Genomic DNA, 23,055 nt, shown 5'->3' with positions numbered 1-23,055 from the left:
TAGACGAGCCCCAGCTCCCTCTGACATTTTCGGAGAAGCGTGTCTCTGTCCCGACTTTATTCAGATTGAACCTCACTGCTCTTGCTGTATGTGACCTTCCAGATGACTTACCTTATTCGACAAAAACAGAGCCATCGTGTCCACCTTAGTGATGGCTTCTATTTTCAAACTGGCCCAAGTCTGTATTTTTGTAAAAAGTTTATGTTGGAAATTGCTCTGGTTCTCTCTCTCCTTTCCTTCCTTCTTTCCCTCTGTCCTTTCTTCTCTTACTGTCTCTCATGATGCTCTTTTTCTCTCCTAACACTATGGTACATTTAAAATTGTTAATTGTTGTTTCCTGTCTGTTCATCCCATTGGACCACAAGCTCTGTGAAAGCAGGAACTATACTGTATGTGCTGTGTACCCAGTGCCTGCCATTGTAACAGGCATCAGTAGGTAATGACATTTTTTAATTTAAAAGAAAGAGGAAAGGATTTTTTTTTTTTTTTTGGTCCTGGAAACTACATATGCTTTTTTGTAGGGAAGAAAGCAGACCAATTTATCAACCAGAGTCGAAGACTTTTGACTTTTCATCTCATTTCTCAGTGGATCCCATCATGTGCTCTTAAGCAAATTCTATAGCTTTTCATGCATCTTGTGCTTAACCTCTAGCTACACAGAGCCAGTACCTCTTTCCTACTGCCCAGGAGGAAGTGGCTATCTGTATCAACTGAATAAGGAAAGAAAAGTACAAAATGTCATGTGAATATGTTTTATTCATGAGCAACAGTATGAAAGCAGAATACAGTGAAGAAAGAACTCTTGGTCACAGAGGGTATTTTTTTCCAGCCACACCCACATACTGACAACAATCTTGGCCAGTTGTGTTTTCTCTGATTACAAAGAGGTAACAGACAAAAAACTCTAGTTCACCAGAGTCCCACTTCACATAAAGGGACATTTTTGGAGGCAAGACTCATGGGTTCCAAGACAGAGGGGTAATCACAAGGACAAAAGTCCCATCCAATTCTAAGATTCTAGAATTTTAATTTTGTTGAGAGTTTGGGAGCAGGGATGCTTAGCTGAACCAGGGAAGCATTCTACTTTTCTATGTTAGTGTCAAAATTCTGGCATAGCCCAGTCTGTCTGAGGTTGAATTTGACACTTTATCCTAATCTGGGCTTAAGTCAATTGTAGCCTCACAGGATTACAAATACAGGATTTTTAAAAATTTATTGGCTTTTCTGGGTGAATACAAAAGATAAGAAGGTGTACCTTTTTCTGGCATCAAAAAAAGCCTGACCAATTCCTTTTCCTTTTATTGAATCATTCATTTAATTACCAGGCTGGGGAGAAAGAAGTATAGATTTCTAAAGCCAGAGATAATTGAAAGTAAACCCTTCAGTGTTGTATTAAGAACAGGGCTATGAGGGGCCGGTGTCTATTACTTCCAGACAGAGGGTGGAGTGGGATGAATATACTGAACACAGAGAAGTGTATGCTTACAAAATGGAAAGGAAGAAGTACTGACAGAAGGAGGAGAGACAGTTCCCATTCATTCCTGCCCTAAGCAGTCAGTCTACCCTTGGCCAACATCACTCTATCACCACTGAATCTTAGAGCCCATACCTGGCTGGAGAGACTCAACATCCTCTTTATCCCATACTACATCCTTATAAGGTCCCTTATTGAAGAATTATGAAGAGGTTCACTTTCTTCATACAAGTCCAGTAACTGATAGAAGTGTTATACTCATCTTGAAGTTTGGAAACATTCATAAATGGTGTATACTGGTCCTCCATCACCAGAGTGAAACCAGTAGATTCCTGTGTGTTTCCTCCTGATTCTTGTGGTAACTAAATCATTTCAAGAATAGCCTTTTCTGGGGCGCCTGGGTGGCACAGCAGTTAAGCGTCTGCCTTCGGCTCAGGGCGTGATCCCGGCGTTATGGGATCGAGCCCCACATCAGGCTCTTCCGCTATGAGCCTGCTTCTTCCTCTCCCATTCCCCCTGCTTGTGTTCCCTCTCTCGCTGGCTGTCTCTATCTCTGTCAAATAAATAAATAAAATCTTTAAAAAAAAAAAAAAGGATAGCCTTTTCTGTAAAATGTTTTAAGAAAACAAAAAGTATGTGATTGTTATTGAAAATGTATTCCTGAAAAGAATCCTTCCCCCCCCTAGAATCCCCTATCTTTGTGCTAAGACAAGATGCAAAAGGCATTTCCCTCATGAAGGAAATCTAAAGATTCTCACTATGATATGCAAGTACTTGCCTTTTATCATCCTTAATGTAAGATTTCCCATTGCAATTCTTTGTAAGGGTAGAGCTGTTAGTAGATTTTGATTCCAAGCCTGGATTCCGCAGATATGTCCAAGTGATAAGCATGTCTCAGGTGGCAAAGAGAATCTAAGGGACATCTTTGTTGTTTGCTCTTTGGCGTCTCTCTGCCAACTTAAAATCTCAGAAGGTTGCAGGTTAGTTTTTGTTGTTGTTGTTTTTAATTTTCATTATGGTATAATTAACAGACAGTGTTATATTAGTTTCAGGTGTACAATAATAGTGATTCAACAATTCTGTATATTACTCTGCAGGTTGGTTTTTAACATAAAGGATTTATAAGCCAGTATAATTTTTCACCTATCCACAAATATTTTCACCTATGTTTTCATAACTTTCTGGTTTCATCTATATAGATAGTGTCATAAAGTAGACATGAATAAAAAGCGATGGGGAAAAAAAACCCATTTCATACAGTCTGTTAGATTATAGCCAGTATATATTTCTCACAAAATCCTAGAGCACAATCAAATTCCCTATTTCAATATGGAGTGGGAGAACAGTTTGGAAAAGAAAGAGGAAGACTCATAATGCAGAGAGTATAAAAGCCAACAGCTTCTAAGTCCTGAATTGCTTCTGACCTCTTTTCCCTTGCTATACCAAAGAGATATGCAAATATTTTTCATTCTGTTGATGGGTACAGTGGTAATGAATTAGTGTTGGCAAGATCTTTTGAAAGGAGAATGTAGAGTTTATTAAGGAAACAAGAAACAGAAGACTAGAGAAAGCCCTTTTGGTTGGCCAGATTTTATGTTACATAACATGTTTTTTGCACCATGGAATAGGGCAGATGACCTTAAAAAGAATTTGTTTGTTTGGTTGGTTGTTTTGAAGTCTTCCTGTTACTTTGACAATAGAAAAAAGCAGTCTGATTTAGCTTTTACTCAAAATGTTTAAAGGGTCAAGTATCTGGGAGAATGGGAGCCAAATGATGTAGCCCTACTCCTTTGTTCCGGTCTTTCACTCAGTGGGCATTTACTGAATACACAGTGTGTGTAGCAATATTCTAGACTGTATGGGAGATACCTAATGAATAAGAGGTGGATACCTTCCACCAATGAGTTTATCATTTAGCAGAGGAGGTAAGCTATACATATATGATTATCTATACTGCAGGACAGTGTAATGTTTGGGACATTTGGTAGCGAGCTGGCCTTTGAGCTGGCCTTTGAGATTTTCTAGGCAGAGGTAGGCCTTGGTAAAAATGTGGCCAAACTACCTCCTCTGTGAAGTTTTCTCTGTCCCTCTTCCCTCTCCTGCCCCAAACAAAGGTAGATTTGTGTTCTCATTCTGCCTTACTGTGTACTGTAATTTGTACCGACTTTCATTGTGACAATTATATTCTAATTGTTGTTTACAAGTCTGTCTCTCCAGGAAACAATCAAGTCCTTTAGAGCAGGAGCCATGTCTTTTCAAAATAACAGGAAGCGATCAGGATTATCCTCAGCCCCACTAATCTCATCCCATGTGCTCTTAGTAGATATTTATGCTTTTGCCAATGAATTTTTCCAAACCATTTAAAGATGTGTATAAAGAACACACAATATTCAACAGATACATCAATGTAACAAATAAAGTATTACACCATGTATTAAAAGACCATTTATATTTCTTTTTCCATAGAAAAATGAATTTTCTAAGTTTATTACCTACTGTGATAAATAATTTTGTGTCAACTTGGTTGGGCCAAAGGGCACCCAGATATATGGTTCAGCATTATTCTGGGTATCTCCATGAGGATTTTTTTGAATGAGAATAACATTTGACTCAGTAGACTGAGTAAAAAAGAATGCTTTCTCCAGTGTGGGTGGGCTTCCATCCAATCTGCTGAAAGCCTGAATAGAATTAGAGTCTGAGTAAGAAAGAATTCTTTCTCTCTTCCTGACTGTCTTCAAGCTGGGGCATGGGTCTTCTCCCTTCTTTGGACTTGGACTCAGACTGGAACTCTACCATCAGCTCTCCTGGGTCTCTAGCTTCCTGACTGCAGGTATTGACTTTTGTAGATCTTGGCTATTCAGCCTCCATAACCATGGGAGCCAATTCCTTATTGTAAATTGATCTATCTATTGACAGAGAGAGACAGAGAGAGAGAGGGAGAGAGAGAGAAAAAAAGATAAAGATGGATATTCCATTGATTCTTTCTCTGGAGAACCCCTACTAAAACAACTACAAAATACAATAGGATTTTACTTTATTTTTGTAGCTTAGTTTGCTCACATTTCAAAAACTCTTTAATTTAGTATCTGTATTTGATGAATCATAAAACGTTCTGAAATGCATTTCTGGGGGTCTGTCCTAAGAGGCAGTGGGGTGTGCAAAAAGGGTTCATGCTTGGGAATCAGACTTACATGGGTTGAATTCTGGTTGTACCACTTATTAGCAGTGTGACTTTAGACAAGTTATTTAACCTCCTGAGGTTCATGTTCCTTATTTGAAAATAGGACTTGGGGTGCCTGGGTGGCTCGGTTGGTTAAGTGTCCGACTCATAATCTCAGCTCAGCTCTTAATCTCAGGGTCATGAGTTCAAATCCACATTGGGCTCCATGCTGGATATGGAACCTACTTAAAAAAAAAAAGGAAGAAGAGGAAGAAGAAAAGAAAGAAAGAAAATAGGGCTAGTAACTTATGTCTCATCAGGCTGTTATGAGTATCAACAGCACTAGCATAGTGCCAGGCATGTAAATGCTCACTTAAAGTTAGTCCCTTATATTGTGATCCTGCACAGAAGAACATTACTTGGCCCTCTGATCATGAAGCCAGCCTGTAAGAATGTGGGTTGGGGCTCAAGAGTGGGTGAATGGGAATGGTCAAGTCAAACCAACTTACCTCAATATTCCCCAACGTAAATTTAATCTAATGTCCATGATAAGCTGAATATTTTCTCCCTGTCAAAAAAATGTGGGCTGTGTCACTCATTCATCATTAAAAATGTCATTATAATACCTCTATTGTCATAGTACTTTTCCTTTATTAATCTTAGAAGCTTGTGGATACTAGCTTCCAGGAAGAGAATGAGGTCTGGTGGTTTCCGCATACAAATGAAGACACTAAGATTCAGAAGGTGTCTTACCTAAAAGAATATGGCAAGTCAGCCCCTAAGTTCAAAGATCTCTCTAGGCACATCGGTAGCCAGTGCTGTCAGGTCCTTTGTAAAATTATATGCCAGGTGCAGTAAGGTACAAAATAAAGAGAAGACATCGGTCTACCTTCAGCCTAAGAATAAAGAGAGGATAAAACTTGTGGAAAATATGTAGAAATGCATCCTATTAGGAATATACATATTTATGAATGTACTTCCCTCAAGTCTTTTCTTAAACTATACTTTCTCAGTGCCACCTACCTTGATCACTCTAAATTCTGCAGCCCCATCCCCCTGCCCATTACTTTTAATTCTCCATTTCCTGCTCCACTTTTTACCTTACCTACATAATACCTATTATGTAATGTATATATTTAGGTTTAATTTTTTATTATCTCTCCCTCCACACACACACTAGAATGTAAATTCCATAAGTGCAAGGATATTCCTTTTTTGTTTATTGATGTATCCCAAGTGTTTAAACAGTACCTAATATATATAAGGCACTCAAAAAATATGCGTGGGATAAATAGGTTCTAAAAAACTACGGGAGAGTTTCAATACAAGGAAGAAGTCTTGAACACATGCTTTGCTCCCTCTCCAAACACTAGTAAAATAATAGTAAGGGGATTTTTTTTTAGAAGGCATAATCTCATAGGGTGCCTGGGTGGCTCAGTCAGTTAAGCATCTGCCTTCAGCTCAGGTCATGGTTCCAGGGTCCTGGGATTGAGCCCCGCATCAGGTTCCCTGCTCAGTGGGGAGTCTTCTTCTCTCCCTCCTTCCTGCGGGTGCTCTTTCTCACTATCTCTGTCTCTCTCAAATAAATAAATACTTTTTTTAATAAAAAATAAATAAAAGACATAATCCCAGAAGATCAAAAAGAATGGGGAAAATGTCCAAGATAAGAGTTGGGAAGCTGGAAAACAGGTGGATGAAGGATTAACTGTCTTAGTAGAACCTAGAAAGCTGAAGCTTAAACAGGCGGTGGGGAAACCCAAGAAGCAATATGATTTACACTGAGGGACCCAAAAAGGTTCAAGGTTTGGTGTACCGGCTACCTTCGGAAGTGGCAGGGGCGGGGGGAATGGTGTGCAGGTATGGCTAAGGACGGGGTAACTGTTCTGTTGTAAGGAGACCCAACCCCCCACCTGCCCCGCCTCAACTCCAGACAAAACACTGGAGGTTTATTCATTGGTAGGGTTGTAATCAAGGACCTCTTGACTGTAGAACACCACATTCTTCTAAGGGCAGAGTTATTGTATCAGTCCAACCAGGAGATTGTATCCGGATCCAACCAGGAGACAGTAACTACACAGTATTATACAAAAAAGTGGGGGTTGAGTAGAATACATAATGAAACTTACACTCCTCAATCTCTTCTCTTCTTTTAGCTTCTAAAATGCTGGCAGCCAGGCTGAACTATTCAACCAGGAGATCGAAAGAAATTTCTCTGCAGACTCTGACAGCCTACAGAAAAAACTTACGATATAGTATTGGGAATGACGCAAAGAAATAGTACAGTCAGGAACACGAAGATCTGCTTGCATCAGATGTGCCCTATGACATGCTCAGAGCCTCTGATTGGCTTTTCGGTGCCTCACTAGATACATGAATAGACAGCCAAGGATCATCAGTTATCTGTGGAAACAGATTTGCCAAAACAAAGAACAGGAACAAAAAACTCAGAGGACAAGAGACTATGGAGTGAGAAGAAAAATATTCCCTCAAACTATCATTAATAATCTCAAACGGAAAAAAGAAAATATTGCATGGAACAAGACAATATGCAATAAAAAGGAAAATTCCAAAAGAATTTTTGCCAATTAAAGTATGATAGCAGATCTTAAAAACTCAATACAAGGTTTGTAAGATGAAATTGAGGAAACCTCCTAGAAAACCAAGCAAAAGAAAAAGACGTGGGAATTAAAAGAGAAAGATTTTTTTAAAAATGGAGGATCAATTCTAGAGATGAGAGAGAGAAAGAAAATGGGAGAAAATAATAAAAAAAAAAATCTCAGAATGGAAGGACAAGCATTTCTACATTGAAAGTGTCCACCGAGGCCTTGATACTGAATGAAAATGGATCCATACCTAGGCACATCATCATGACATTTTGGAAAATAGAAGACTGAGAATATCTTAAGAACACTCTTTTTAATGAGACTAATAGAGAAGGGGCTTCTCCAAAATAAGAAGAAACCAAGAAAGGGAAACACAAATGATCCAGGAGGAGGGAATCCAAAGTAGAGAGAAAAAAAAGGACTCTCTAGAATGATGCTGAATGGAACTAGCCAAATAAGACCTAGTCAGTAGGCTTGGAGAGCAGCCAGTCCAGGCTGGAGCAGGTAAGAAGGTTCCCTGGGGAGATATCTTTAAGATGAGATTGATAGAACGACCAATGTAACCAAATGTATTAAGAACAGATATAGACCACTGGTAGGAAGTTTGGGTTGAATTAATGATGAGTGCCCATAAAACTAAAAGAAAAAAGACAATCATTAGGGTCAGAGAAAACAAAGAGTTGCACAGGAGAGAAATCATGGGTATATTATGTGGCTCATGAGTGAACAATATTTACATAGTCATGATAATATCAACATGTGCATGAAATATGCACCTGCCCTTGTGCATGAGTGGGATATGGCGGTGGGAGAGGTGGTGATGGTGAAGAAAGTGAAAGTCTCATCTTCCATGGTGGGAGACAATAAATAATACATAAAATTTTTTTAAATTCATAAGTAGCCATAGAAGCATGGTGAGGAGTGGTGGATGAGGTATTGCGATGTTCAAAATAAGCCTTATAAAATGATTTGGCCCTTTAAACTATGTTTATGTGTAACTTACATATAAAATAAAAACAAAATGCAAAGAGACTATAAAAGACTTTTCAAGTGAACAGAGCCCATTGGGACATTCCACCCCTACCACCACCAGATCTACAATCACGACATTGTCTTATCTCCTATCTCACCAGCCGCTCCCAAGTACGGCCACCACCTTAACACCTAAACCAGGGCACCAAGAGAGGAAACGAAGACACCAGTTGAGTCTGGGATCTGTTCTGTCAGGATCTTGTTGGGAGCCCCAGATCATTTTTAATCTATTATTAGTCTACAGCTCCAGGCAATTTAATGGTTTTCTACTAAAGTTACAAACACCAAAACTAGATTGTCTCTCCTCATGTATTTCATCCTCCTTACATTTCACTGAGTGTCTTGATTTCAAAACCCTTGATTCTAAATGCACCTTCTCCTTCTTTCTCTAGGTTCTCCTACTCTAGATGCAGGAATGGCCTTAGGGTCCATCTGCTTTTGGCAAACACCTACACCTGCCAAGTCTTCAACGCTTGGGTAGTAGACCATTACCCTTTCACCTCACTGTATTGCCTTCACCATGGTTAAAAGACAGGTACTATTAGCGATAGTTATTTTTTTGTATAGAGTATTACTCTTAACCTGCCAAACTCTCAAATATTTTCCCTTTCTCTTTCACTGACTATTCTATTGGCTCTGATTCTAAGGCTAGTCTATGACATAAATAAGGGAAATGGTTGGAGGACACGGAGTGAACCTGGTAGATCAGGTGAAGAATGTCTCATTTTAGATTAGTGGAAAACAAAACAAAATATTTCATGCTGTCCTTGGCTCTGACCTAGACAGCCCTCTTAACTTGCGATAGGGAAAGTATGCTTATCCTACTTTCAATTAAACAAAGCTAGAACAAATATTTAATATATCAGAAGAAAGAATTAGGATTCAAAAAGTCCTCAATAGTTTCCAAACTTAGGATTAGCAAATAAATGAAACAGTAGAAATAATTTTAAAGCCCCATACCTTTTTTTTTTTTTTTTAAGATTTTATTTATTTGACAGAGATAGAGACAGCCAGAGAGAGAGGGAACACAAGCAGGGGGAGTGGGAGAGGAAGAAGCAGGCTCATAGCGGAGGAGCCTGATGTGGGGCTTGATCCCATAATACCGGGATCACTCCCTGAGCCGAAGGCAGACGCTTAACCGCTGTGCCACCCAGGCGCCCCTAAAGTCCCATACTTCTGTTCAAAAAACTTCTGTTCAGGGGAGCCTGGGTGACTCAGTCGGTTAAGCATCTGCCTTCGGCTCAGGTTATGATCCCAGGGTCCTGGGATCGAGCCCTGCATCAGGCTCCCTGCTCCACGGGGAGTCTGCTTCTCCTTCTGCCTCTCCTCCCTGCTTGTGCTCATGCTCACTCTCTCTCTCTCTCAAATAAATAAGTAAAATCTTAAAAAAAGCAAAACAACATCTGTTCAAAAAATTTCACAAACAACACATAGAAGATTTAGCTTAACAGTTCAAGTGAAAAAGACTATGAGGTAATTGCAAGCTTAACCCGTTGGTAGGAGGAAGTGGCTGAGGAGTGACTGCCAAAAAGTAAATTCTTCTCTTTCTACCTCCCTGAGAAGACAGGGATACATAAGATTGCTTATACTCTATCAGCCAGCTTACCAATAAATATTTACTGAGGTTCTGCTATGTGTCTAATATGAGGAAAGTGCTGTGACAGGTAGAGAACAAGAGGAAGGGCTCAAGGATCTTTCAACAGGTTGACAGACAACATATACATAAGAAATGATAGCAGTAATGATGGCTTATATTTGAAGAATGCTTAAGTTTATCATGTACAACCAATTCTATCATTTCCTTTGACTTATAGTTGCATTAGGAGGTGGTAAGTCAAATACAGGCACCATTTTAAAGATGAGAAACTGAGGCTCAGAGAGGTAAATCACTGAATCTCACACATTTTGATCTCAGGACCTGTTTACAGTCTTAAAATTATTGAGATACCTCACACCATATACAAAGATTAAATAAAAATATATCAAAGACCTAAATGTAAGACCTAAAACTATAAAACTCTTAGGAGAAAAATTAAGTGTAAATTCTTGGGACCTTGGATCAGGCAATGGTTTCTTAGATGTGACATCAAAGTATAAGTAATAAAAGAAAAAAGTGAAATGGACATCAACAAAATTTTAAAATCGGTGCTTCAAAAGATACTATCGAGAAAGTAAAAATATAACGCACAAGATGAGAGAAATATTTGCATATTGTATATCTGATAAGACTAGTATCCAGAATATATAAAGAACTCTTATAATTCAACAATTAAAAAATAATCCAATTTTCAAATGGGCAAAGGATTCAAATAGACATTTCTCCAAAGAAGATATATAAATGGCCAATAAGCACATGAAAAGATGCTCAATATCATTAGTCACTAGGAAAATGCCAATCAAAACCATGATGAGACACCACTTCGTACTCATTAGGATGGCTATAATAAAAAAGACAGATAATAGCAAGTGTTGGTAAGGACGCAGAGAAATTGGAGCCCCCCCCCCAACACTGCTGGTGGGAATGTAAAGGTGCTGGCTGCTTTGGAAAACTATATGGCAGTTCCTCAGAGTTAAACATAAGAGTTACTGTATGACTCAGCAATTCTCCTAGATAGGCATCCAAAAGAATTGAAAACATACATACACACAAAAACCTATACATGAATGTTCATAGCAGTATTATTCACAATAACCAAAAAAATAGAAGCAACCCAAATATCCATTAACCAATAAATAGATAAACAAAATGTCCTTAAAATGGGATATTATTCATGAGAAAGTCATCAAAAAATCCGTCAAAAAATTCAAAAAAAATTCATCAAAAAAAAAAATTCATGCTACAACATGGATGAACCTTGAAAACATCCTAAATTGAAGAAGCCAGTCACGAAGCACTGTATCTTGTATGATTCTGTTTATATGAAACGTCTAGAATAGGGAAATCTATAGAGACAGAAAGAAACATAGTGAGCAGTTGCCCAGGACTAGGGTGTGGGAGATACGAGGAGTGACTGCTAGTGGATAGGGGCTTCCTTTAGGGTAATGAAAATGTTCAAAATTAATTGTGACAATGATTGCACAACTCTGAACATATTAAAAACCACTGAACAACACACTTTAAATGGGTGAATTTTATGGTATATGGATTATATCTCAATAAAGCTACTATAAGAGTTTTTGTTTATGAAGGTTATATCTATTAAACATTCTCCCTATTAGAAATTAACACATAAATGTTTAAAATGTTTTTGAAATAACAATAAACCTATTACATGTTAACAGAAACAAGTAAATTTTATGAAAAATATATTCTCCCAAACAATAATACAGTGAGAATAGTGTAATTGTTTTACATTTTTACTCATCTCTGCAATGTCTGACTAATAGAGGATAGCTAGATTCTCAAATCAGTTACCATATGTTGTTTGGTTGAAGTGTATGAAGAAAATATTACCTCGCTGATATGTAATTGAAAAATGTAGGAGTATTTTAATAGCTTTTCAAAAGATAATTGTGGATATTCTTCTTTGATACTACACTAAAACTCAACAAGTAGGAGTTTCTTAAGGGTTAGTTGCAACCTAGAATCTGAAACCATTTTCTCTTACATAAGAACCTACTGGTCTCTCTTATATTTTGAATGTACCTTTTATCCATGCATGATCTAGTAACATTATGCTTTGGAAAATATCCGTTGACTGAGTTATGCAAATCTTCCAAAATGTTGACACATTTCATTCTACAATATCAAAAAATCACATTTGTTAGTATCCCCGATTTCATCAAATGTCTCTAATTATTGGGAAGCTGTCAAACCCAGTGCCACATGCAAGCTTTCCAAAATTCTAATTTTTTTCTTGAAAGCTCAAGTTTTACCATTGGGACAAATATTGTGAGTTCTGGAAATAATAACCTTGATTTACTGATGTTCAAGAAAATGTCTGCTATATACTCAAGTCTGAATATCCATAGTTAGTCATCCTTTCACATAAAAATGATGCTATAATGAAAATAGTGGTTACTTCAGCTCACAACTAAAATGATTACAGTAATGGTTTTCCTCAAGACAACCACTGTTCTTTGATATGCAGCAGGACTGCTAATTTAGGTGTTCTTTCTGTTTTGTGACACAGAATTTTTAAAGATATTTATTTATTTACTTGAGAGGTGGGAAGAGGTAGAGGGAGGAGAGAGGCCCAAGCAGACTCTGCACTGAACCAAGCCCCACACAGGAACCAAACCCACGACCCTGAGATCACGACCTGAGCTGAAACTGAGAGTTGGATGCTTAACCAACTGCACCACCCAGGTGCCCCTGACACAGAACTTTTAAAAGACATGTTTTCAATGGTCAAGATTTAATACAATTAATAATTTTGACTCCTTTATCAAAAACACTAATTTTTTAAAATTTTATTTATTTATTTGAGAGAGAGAGAGCATGGGGAGGGGGTCAGAGGGAGAAGCAGACTCCCCACTGAGCAGGGAGCCTAATGCGGGACTCAATCCTGGGACTCCAGGATCATGAACTAAGCCAAAGGCAGTCGCTTAACTGACTGAGTCAACCAGGCGCCCTCAAAAACACTTTTAAATGAAACTGACCTCTCTCCAAGTGCATGGCAGTGGGGAATCCAATGACTACTAGTATGGTATGGAGCTTCTGCCTTGATTCCCGTCAAGGTGCAAAGAGTTTACCCACCATTACTTGGGGACATATGTAAACATGATGGTGAAAAAAGGCAAGTAAAGGCTTAATATTATTATGAGAATCACTTTGGCCTCACAGATCCACTGAAAGTTTCTTGGGGACCTTCAGGGGTCTCCAGGTCACATGTTGAGAACCTCTGTGTCAAATGCCTCTTTCCATTATGCCTCTAGTTAAAGAGTGAAACCACTGCATGAAACTAGGGTCTACAGACCCCTCATCTGATAGTTTCCTCACTGTACCACAGAATGCCAAAATGAGCGACACCCATATGAAGTCTAATGTGAACTTATATAACAAACATAGTTGATCAAATACAGTTGTAACCAAACACGGTTGACTTTAGAAAAACACAACTTAGAACTGCCCGGGTGCACTTAGATGCAGATTTTTTTTTTATATATATACAGTACAGTACTATAAGTATATTTTCTTTTTTTTAAGGAACATTTTCTTTTTCCNGAAAAACACAACTTAGAACTGCCCGGGTGCACTTAGATGCAGATTTTTTTTTATATATATACAGTACAGTACTATAAGTATATTTTCTTTTTTTTAAGGAACATTTTCTTTTTCCTAGCTTACTTTAGTATAAGAATATAGTATAGACCACATATAACATACAAAATATGTGTGGATCAATAGTTTATGTTATTGTTAAGGCTTCTGATCAACAGTAATCTATAATTAATTAAGTTTGGGGGGAGTCAAAAATTATAGCAGATCTTCTACTGCATGGGGGTCGGTACCCCTAACCCCCACATGGTTCAAGAGTCAACTTTAATTAAATTGCTATCAGAGGTCTAGTTAAAAATGCAGTTAGTGGTAATCAGGCACATATGATCATTTTAAGCTCATCCAGTTGGTGTCATAAAGGTCGCTTAAATAGATGTGCTTAAAAGCATGAAGAGATGTGATATAGCTAGACGGTCCAAAGAAACAAGGTTGACATCCATTCCACAGACTGAAAATAACAGAACTTAAATCCTATCACCTTTGGAAAGGGTTTCATGTACTTAAAATCACAGAGTCAAAACCTAGGTGGAACCCAAGAGGTCATCCACACAGAAACCTGCTCCGGGCATCTCCAACAGGTCAAACCAATCTGGTAAGGAGTAGCTTCCTTCTCCCTAGACCTCGTAACAGTGAGTTACTTTCACTTAAAACTGGGTCTACTCCCTGACCCCCACAAGCCTCACTCTCATTCCCACCTAGTTTCCCTCTTGCATCCTACCCTCCAGAGCAACAAGCAGTAGGTCTCTCTCCCCTTCTGTGGCATATATTAAGTCAGCACCAAGGCCCCTCAGCTACACCAAGTACCCTCTTCCTTTTCTTCATTCTAAAAGTACTCCTAAAAGCACTCAGTTTTTTCCACTTTCTTTTTTGTGTGGACCCACTCCAGGGTGTGTGTTTGTTTCTTGAGAATTTTGTGTTGGAGGGCCAAATGTAGTCTCATCCTTCCAGGCCTTATGTCCAGTGTCTCCTACTCCATGCAGTGGTCCTGGGTTACCCTTCTCTTTTCTCCTGATTGAGCCTTTCTTGTGTTCCAGGCACTGTGCCATTTAATTCCCAGAACAACTCCATGAAGTGGGTACCATCAACAATCCCCACCCCAATCCCTTTTTAAGGCATTACAGTTTGAGGATTTTGGTAATTGTGTACAGCTGTGTAACCACCCCCCCCATCATGATCTAGAACAGTTTCCCCAGTCTAAAAGTGTCCTTATGCCCCTTTGCAGTCACATATGTATTTTTTTAATGGGATAATTTTGTATATACTATTTTTTAACTTGAATGTTTCTCTTAAGATGTGTTAAACATCTCTGATGGCAAGTCATATAGTTTTACAACATAATTTTAATGTCTGTATTGTAATCCATTAAATGAATGTTTCATAATTTATTTGACCAATGTCCTTTTGTCACATATCTATTTTTTTTTTACAATGTCCTACTTCCTCTTCCTAGAATTATGTTTTTTATTTCTGTTATACAAGCCTAGTTTGGTTTTCTTCATATCTGATATTTCTTTGTTTTGCTACCTCTGTGTCCTCTTTCTGCCTGTGAAGTGTTGGTACTTCCCAAGATTCTGTCCTTGAATCTTCTTACCTGTAATCCCTTCCTAGGTTATCAATTTCCTTTCTAGTTTCACTATACACTCTTTGGATCTCATCTCTTTCTTTTCTGAAGACCCTATTCCCTACTGTCTGCTGGGTATTATTTCCAGGTGGATATTCTTCTGGTAACTCAAACTTCACATGTCGAAAATTGAACTCCTATAACTTTCCCAAAATCTGCTTCTTTTTCTCTCTCCCCTTCTCTCCCCCGGCTCCCCCTCTGTGTCCCCCCACCCCCATAAATTTCAGTGAGTTGGAGGTGTTAACCCGTGCAGTCACTGAGAGGAAGGAAACTGAAAGTCATCTTTCAGTCCTCTCTCATTTCACATTCCCAATCAATTAAGTGCTATAGTTTTGACTTCAAAATGCCTCTCAGTCTGTGCCCTTCCTATCCATTTCTACTATGACTATCCTGGTTTTTAGGTTCCATGACCTGCTAACTAATCTTCCAACCCCTAATCTGGTCCTCCTTTGATCTGCTCTTTAGGTTACCGCCAGTTAACTTTCGGAAACACGGAGATTATTTTCCTCTCCTGCTTGAAAATACCTGATGGCTCCCTATATCGCTTACGGAAGCAAGCCTAAACTTTGGACCGGATTTCTAGTCCTCCTTTCCACCCTTCCCACTCTCCCACTCCTCTTTATGCTCGGATTACATCAGCCATGAACTGTCTCCCAACGCGTTCGCGCTTCTGCTTTATCCTGTGACTACCCAGTCTTCAGTCTGTTTTCTGAGTCTTTGCTCCCTGCTCATACATGGCAGGTGTTTGCACTATTGCAGATCAAACTAGCTCTGCCTACGAGGCCCGTCCTGGTTAGCGAGGGTTCACACCACCTCAAAGGCAAGCCGCGGATTTAAGAGCCCATAAGGAGGGCCGGGGTTAGATAGGGGCTGGGAGTGAGGAGGGTTAAAATCTCTTATTTCCGCCTCTTTGTAGCAGAGAAGCGCTGGATCTGCGCCGGTAAGGAACAGTGTCCGTCATTCCTATGTAAAACTCTCCCCGAGTTCTATAGTGTAAGATGTCTTGCCAACTGAACGGTAGTTTGGCATTTTTCCCCATTCCTGAGAATGGCAAACTGAGGTCTAGAAGAGCAGAGCGGTGAGTCAGGCTCCCCTCCCTAAAAGAGGCGACAGCCGGCCTGCAATTCAAAGGGAGAGAGGCTGTAAGGATAGCACCTCCTGATTGGAGCAGACGGAGTCAGACAAGCTTGGGGGCTGCTGATTGGCTCCGGCTTGATCAGGCGCTGTTGGGCTGTTGTAAATGTAAATAGCTCTGTGACCGGCAGTAACCCGGGTGGGAGGGGGGTGGAGAGGGAGGCTCTCCCTCTCCATTCATGTCTGCTACCAGCCAGGCCCAGACAGGCAGGCTCTTTAGCAGAGGGGGCTGGGCAGGACGAGGCGAGGGGCCGTGTCTTCGGAGATCTTAAGCTTGAGCTGAGAGTTTAGACCGGCCCGCAGGTCTGAGCCAGGGCTGGCAGCTTCCACACAGAGATGTTTCCTTTCTGCACTCAGCTTTGACTGTTTAAGAGGGTTTAATGGAATGTTCTGTGAGAGGATGGAGGTGTTGGAGGGCGCAGAGGGTGGTTTTATGGAGTAACCGAAATGGCTGTAGTGGGTGTGTCTCAGGGAGATGGGAGCTTGTCCTTGCCTGTTCCTGGTCAGTGTCCTATTTGTGGAAAAGACAAGAGTAGGGGCATAGCTTCAGGCAAGGGAGGTTCCTTGTTGCTCAGTGTCCCCCGATGAACACTTTCCAGTAGAGGTGCAACTTTTCTCGCCCCCAATCTAGGGGAAAGGGAAGTCTGTGGGGACTGGCTTTGTGGAAAGTAGGGAAGAGGAGAGGAACAGATGGGTACATGTTAAGAATAAAGGGTGACCCTCACACATTGTTTGTGGAAATGTCAAATGCTGCAGTCACTGTGGAAAACAGTTCGGTGGTTCCACAAAAAGTTAAACACAGAATTGCCCTAAGGCCTGGCAACTCCACTCCTAGGTATATACACAAATGAATGGAAAGCAGGTACTCCAGTACTTAATAGCCAAAAGGTGGAAACAACTCAAACGTTCCTCAACAGACAGAGAAACCAGTTGTGCTGTTTATGTACAATGGAATATTATTTAGCAGTAAAGAGAGATGAGGTTCCAATACAGGCTACAGTGTGCATGAACCCCGGAAGCACTATGCTAAAAGAAGGAAGCCAGACGCAGAAGGTCCCATTCGGCAGGATTCCCTTTATATGAAATATCCTGAATAGGTAAAGTAATAGCCATAGAAAGCAGATTGGTAGCTGCCAGGATTGGGGGTGGGGTAGGGAGGGGATGGAGAGTGACTGGTTAACAAGTACAAAGTCTTCTTTTGCGGTGATGAAAATGTTTTGGAACTAGTTAGAGGTGGTGGTTGCACAACATGGTGAATGGGCTAAATGCCACTGAATTTTTTCCTTTAAAATGGTTAATTTAATGGCATGGGAATTTTATTTCAATTAAAAAATATATGCATATAAAACCAACAAACAAAAAGACTACAGGGTGAATCCTTACTGCTGTCCAGAATTCCCTAAGAAAGGACTGGGACTGTTCATGAGCAATTTGGCACCCTCCCCCACCTTTCACTTTCATTTTCTTCTCGTCGCACAGTGTTTTAAAGCTTGACATGGTCCTGGCTACTCACGGCTCCTGTGGGAAATGGCCAGGAGGGAGAGGGCCCCTGGCCCCCCTGAGACTGTCCTAGCCTGGATGGAGAACCACTATGAGTCAGCACAGCAGACACTTGGCCTTTGTGAGCTCTCTGTGGCCTGGGTGGAGCAGGCAGGGGAGGGCCAGGACTGGTCCTGAAAAGGTGGGGGGGGGGGCTTTGCCTCCAGCAACCCCAGTATAGAATCTCAGCTCCCTGGAGCCTGCAATTAAGGCCTGTGGTATTTGCCCCAAAGTTGGTATACAAGAATCAGCACTTTGCCTGCCCGCCCGCAGCACACAAAGTTAACTACAGGTCACAGAATATGGCTCCCACTCCCTGTGACATGTCAACAGTTTGTGGTAGAGGCAGAATTTAACACAAGACATGTGGTCTTTCAGTAATTTTATCAACCGCTGATTGTTTAGGAGCAGGAGATATTCTAAAAGAAGATGCCCTTAAGGATCTCAAAACCCGATAGGAGGGTGGAGTATGGTTTGGAAAAGTAGAGAGGAAATGTCGCAAATATTTCTACCATTTGAGAGGCAAGCTTAACTCAGGTGTGGTTGAAATGGGTCATGAGGTGAAATGAGTGGGGTTCTTCCGGAACAGAAGACACATCTGCAGTTTGACTTTGCATAAACTGAGCTCCCTGCCATTACAACCAGGCTTGTCTCTGAGTCTAACTGAATATCACAGGGCGTATACTTGCATATATGAGACTTAACGCTCTTGGGCTTTGGTTTGTCATCAACTCCACACCCAACAGAGAGTAATTAATAACGATGATTCTGGAGCTGGATCACAGCACCACCACTCACTCTCACAGCTTAACTTCTCCCCAAGTGAATTCAATGACCTCATCAGTAAAACTGGGGTAATAATAGTGCCTACTTCCGATACAGGGAGGTAATGCGTTATCAAGCATTCAGCGCGATGCCTGGCGATATGGTAAATGTTGTTGTATCGTTGCGTGCCTAGGTCTCATGGACTCAGAATTTGGATTTCCTGCATCAAAATGTTGTTAGATTTGTATTTATGCTCTGGCCTCAACCCCTTTAACTAATGTAGAATATGGTACATGGTATGTGGATTTTTCCAAGGACTTTGGTTTATCAAGAATATCATCCTAGACTCTTTAGTTTGTAGCATATGCCTTTTCTCATGTGACTGGTGTCTCTGTCTCCTTGCAGTTTGAGAACAGAGAACACATCACTGTACAATTAAGAAAATACTGACTGCTTCTTTTGATTATACAGGAGTTTGAATCTCAGCTATTTACAATTAATGGTAAAAACATTAAAACTGGTAATTTTTTCACATGCTTTTTTTTATTGAGATATAATTTATAGACCATAAAAATTGCCCTTTAAGTGTATGATTCAGTGGTTTTTAGCAATAGTCACAGAGTTGTGCAGCCACCATCACAATCTAACTTTAGATCATTTCATCATGCCCCCCCCAAACCCCCACCCCGCCCACCAAAACCCACGCCTCATTTCTACCCCTAACCCCTGGCAACCACCAGTCTGTTTTTGTATCTGGATTTGCCTGTGCTGCATTTCACATAAACGGAACCATATAGTACATGGTCTTTTGTGTCTGGCTTCTTTCCCTTAGAATGTTTTCAAAGTTTACCCATGTTATAGAGGCATCAGTAATTCTTTTTTTTTTTTTTTTTTTTTTTTTTTTNTTTTTTTTGTGCCTCAATACTATCCCATAATATGGCTATACCACATTGTGCTCATTCATCTCTTGATGAGCATTGGGGTGTTTCTAGCTATTGTATAGTATATAATGCTGCCATGCACTTTCATGTACAAGTTTTTGTGTGGGCATGTTTTCAGTTCCCTTGGGTATATACCTAAGCATAAAATTGCTGGATCATATGGTAACTATGTTTTATTTAACCTTTTGAGGAACTGCTAAACTGTTTTCCAAAGTAGCCACATAATTTTAGATTCCTCCCCAGCAATAAATGAGGGTTCCACTTTCTCTACATCCTCATCAACACTTACTGTCTTTTCATTAGAGCCATCCTAGTGAATGTGAATGGTTTCTCATTGTGGTTCTGATTGGCATTTCCTTGAGAGCTAATACTGAGCCTCTTTTCATGCGCTTATTGGTCATTTGTGTATCTGATTTGGAGAAATATCTGTTCAAACACTTTGCTTATTTTAAAAGTGTGTTGTCTTTTTTATCGTTAAGTTGTTCCTCTTTTTTTTTTTTTTAAAGTAAGTTCTACACCCAACTTGGGGCTTGAACTCACAACCTGGAAATCAAGTCACATGTTCTACTGACAGAGCTAGCCAGGTGCCCCTGTAAGAGTTCCTTTTATATTCTGGGTGCCAGTCTCTTATCAGATATAGATTTACAAATATTTCTTCTCATTCTGTGGGTTGTCTTTTTACTTTCTTTTCTTTCTTTCTTTTTTTTTTTTAAATTTATTTGACAGAGCAAGAGGGAGAGAGAGAGCACAAGCAGGGGGAGCTGCAGAGGGAGAGGGAGAAGCAGGCTCCCCACTTATCCCACGACCCTGGGATCATGACCTGGGTCAAAGGCAGATGCCTAACTGACTTAGCCACCCAGGTGCCCCATCTCTTTACTTTCTTGATAGTATCTTTTGAAGCACAAATTTTTAAATTTTGATGAAGTCCAATTTATTTTTTTTTTCTTTTGTTGCTTAGGCTTTTGGTATTGTGTCTAAGAAACTATTGCCTAACCCAAGGTTATAGAGATTCACACCTTTGTTTTCTCTTAAGAGTCTCATAGTTTTAGCTGACCCATTTTGAGTTAATATTTATATACGATGTGAGGTAGTGGGCCAACCACATTCTTTTGCATGTGGATATCCAGGTGTCCCAACACCAGTTGTTGAAAAAACTGTTCTTCCTTCACTGAATTGTCTAAGCATCTTTGTCCAAAGTCAATTGACTACAAATATATGGGTTTATTTCTATATTCTCAATTCTGCTCTATTAACGTATATATCTGTCCTTATGCTGGTATTACACTGTCTTGATTACTGGGCCTTTGAAGTAATTTTGAAGTCAGGAAATGAGCCCTCCAATGTGTACTTCTTTTTCAAGTTTGTTTTGACTATTCTGGGTCATTTGAATTTCCGTATAAATTTTAGGATCAGCTTGCCAATGTCTGTTAAAAAAGGCAATTGGAATTTTGATAAGAATTGCGTTGAATCTGTAGATAAATTTGGAGAGTATTACCAACGTCCATCTTCCAATTCATGAACATGAGATTTCTTTCCATTTATTTAGGTCTTCCTTAATTTCTTTCTTTTTTAAGATTTTATTTATTTATTATTATTGAACATTTTATTTATTTATTTGAGAGAGAGAGAAAGCACAAGGGGGGCAGGGAGAGGAAGAAGCAGGCTCCCTGCTGAGCAAGGAGCCCCATGCAGGGCTCAATCCCAGGACCCCCACGCAGGGGCTAGATCCCAGGAACCTGGGATCATGACCTGAGCTGAAGGCAGACGTTAAAGGAATGAGCCCCCCAGGCACCTCTAAGATTTTAAGTAATCTCTAAACCCAACATGGAGCTTGAACTCACAAACCCGAGATGAAGAGTCACATGGTTTACTGACTGAGCCAGCCAGACACCCCTTCTTTAATTTCTTTCAATGATATTTTGAAGTTAACAATGTACCATTTTTATGGGCTTCTTTTGCTAGATTTATTTCTACTTATCTTATTCTTTTTGATGCTGTTGTAAGTGGAATTCTTTTCTTAATTTCATTTGTGTATTATTCATTTCTAGTTTATAGAAATACAATTGATTTTTGTGTATTCTGCAACCTTGCTGAATTTATTAGCTATAATAGTTTTTTCTGTGTGGATTCTTTAGGATTTTCTTACACATAAAATCATGTCATTTGCATACAGATATGGATTTACTTCTTACTTTCCAATCTGGATGCCTTTTCTTTCTTTTTCTGCCCTGGCAGATACTTTTAGGGATGATCTTGGTTCTTCCTTAAGGGAAGAGGGAGAAAACTGGTGGCCATTGGGCATCAGGAATCATATTTCTATGCTCTTCTCCATTAGTATCTTAAATTATTTTATCTTTTGTCCCATGGTTAAACCTTGGTTATTAAATAGAGACTTTACCTCTTTCTACCTCACCATAAAAAACACGTCAAGAAAAAGAGTCCATTACCTGCCACCACCACCACCCCCCGCCCCCGCCAGCCCCGGGAGCTCTTATTATACAGCTCACCCTTACAGGGAAGTTCATTGCATGTTCCTTTTCTCTCTCAATCTTGAATTCAACTGAACATACTGATCAAGTTCTAAGAGCTCTCCCCTTTCTCCTTCTTGGAACTTTTGCAGATAGGAATCAGGAAACTGCCACAGAGTGAAATAGCAAATATACAAAATACAAACTGCCTGGAGGAAGCAGAAAAGCAGGTTTAATCAGGACAGCCAGGCAGCAGAGAGGAGGAAAGGAAAAGAAAGTAGCAGAACTTAGTGAGGATAAATTGTTTCAATAGGATGCCAGTTAATGGGAAACAAGGCTGACACTTAGAAGGAAAAGTGCAGTTATGGAGCAAGGGAAAAAATAGTCCAGCCTGAACATTTTAAACAAAATAGAGAGAAAGGGGTAGAAAGGCAGATACTGGTGAAGAGAATGCCACTATCCACTCAAGTCACTAAGGTCTGACAAGGCCTCAGTGAATATAGACTTGACTTTGCATGCTCAGAATTACTCCGAATCTTGCTTCTCGTCCAAGGTGAGGGCAACCTACGTTAGCAAGCAAAGGGAGCTGGTTCTGGGGAACTCTTAGAAGCCTAGGCATTGTCAAGGTGGCTCCTACTGGAAGATGGAGCTTCTTCAAACTGTAAAAAGTCCACGTTGTCTTTTCTACATGAGGATTCTCAGGTAAGTGGTAAAGGCTAAAGGCTTTTCCACCTTAAGATCACGGAGCCCTCTTTATTCTGGGAGTTTACAAACCTTCCCTTGGATTGTTTTTCCTTTCTTCCTGCTGCAGTTAATCAGCATTTTCAGGAAGCCACTTAATTCCCAGGAGGGACCACATTTCTTCACATTTCTTTGGATGAATGACCTAGACTGCCCAGCCTGGATTGCAAGGTAAAGATCTGTTTGCCCAGAGAGTGCCTCTCCTGCTGTTCTCTTCCTCTCTGCGTCTGTCTTGGGTCCATGTGACCATGTGACACACCAGACACCTGGCATTTCCCCAGGGCCAAAGCGCCAACTGCGGTAAATGTGTTTGACTTCATGGCAGCAGACTCCTGGTTTCCTGCTGCCAAGGCTGC

The 23,055-nt window shown here is 40.0% G+C and overlaps 1 long non-coding RNA gene across 2 annotated transcripts in view; it reads left to right on the top strand.

Moving 5' to 3' along the window:
• LOC105239783 overlaps positions 1–22,871 on the top strand; it is a 52,651-nt gene extending 29,780 nt beyond the window's left edge. Inside the window, exons 3-5 of one of the 2 annotated variants that reach the window (XR_004626234.1) lie at positions 6,788–7,741; positions 8,662–8,804; positions 22,770–22,871. This is a non-coding gene — a long non-coding RNA (uncharacterized LOC105239783). Of the gene's footprint in view, positions 1–6,787; positions 7,742–8,661; positions 9,255–22,769 lie in introns of those variants that run through there. The other variant, XR_002143729.2, reaches the window with a different exon arrangement.
• Positions 22,872–23,055: the final 184 nt, after the last annotated feature.

The sequence above is a fragment of the Ailuropoda melanoleuca genome, chromosome 6 (assembly GCF_002007445.2).
Source record: "Ailuropoda melanoleuca isolate Jingjing chromosome 6, ASM200744v2, whole genome shotgun sequence".
Classification (NCBI taxonomy): Eukaryota; Metazoa; Chordata; class Mammalia; order Carnivora; family Ursidae; genus Ailuropoda; species Ailuropoda melanoleuca.
Note: the sequence above shows the minus strand (reverse complement) of the source record. Positions and strands in the feature narration are given on the sequence as shown.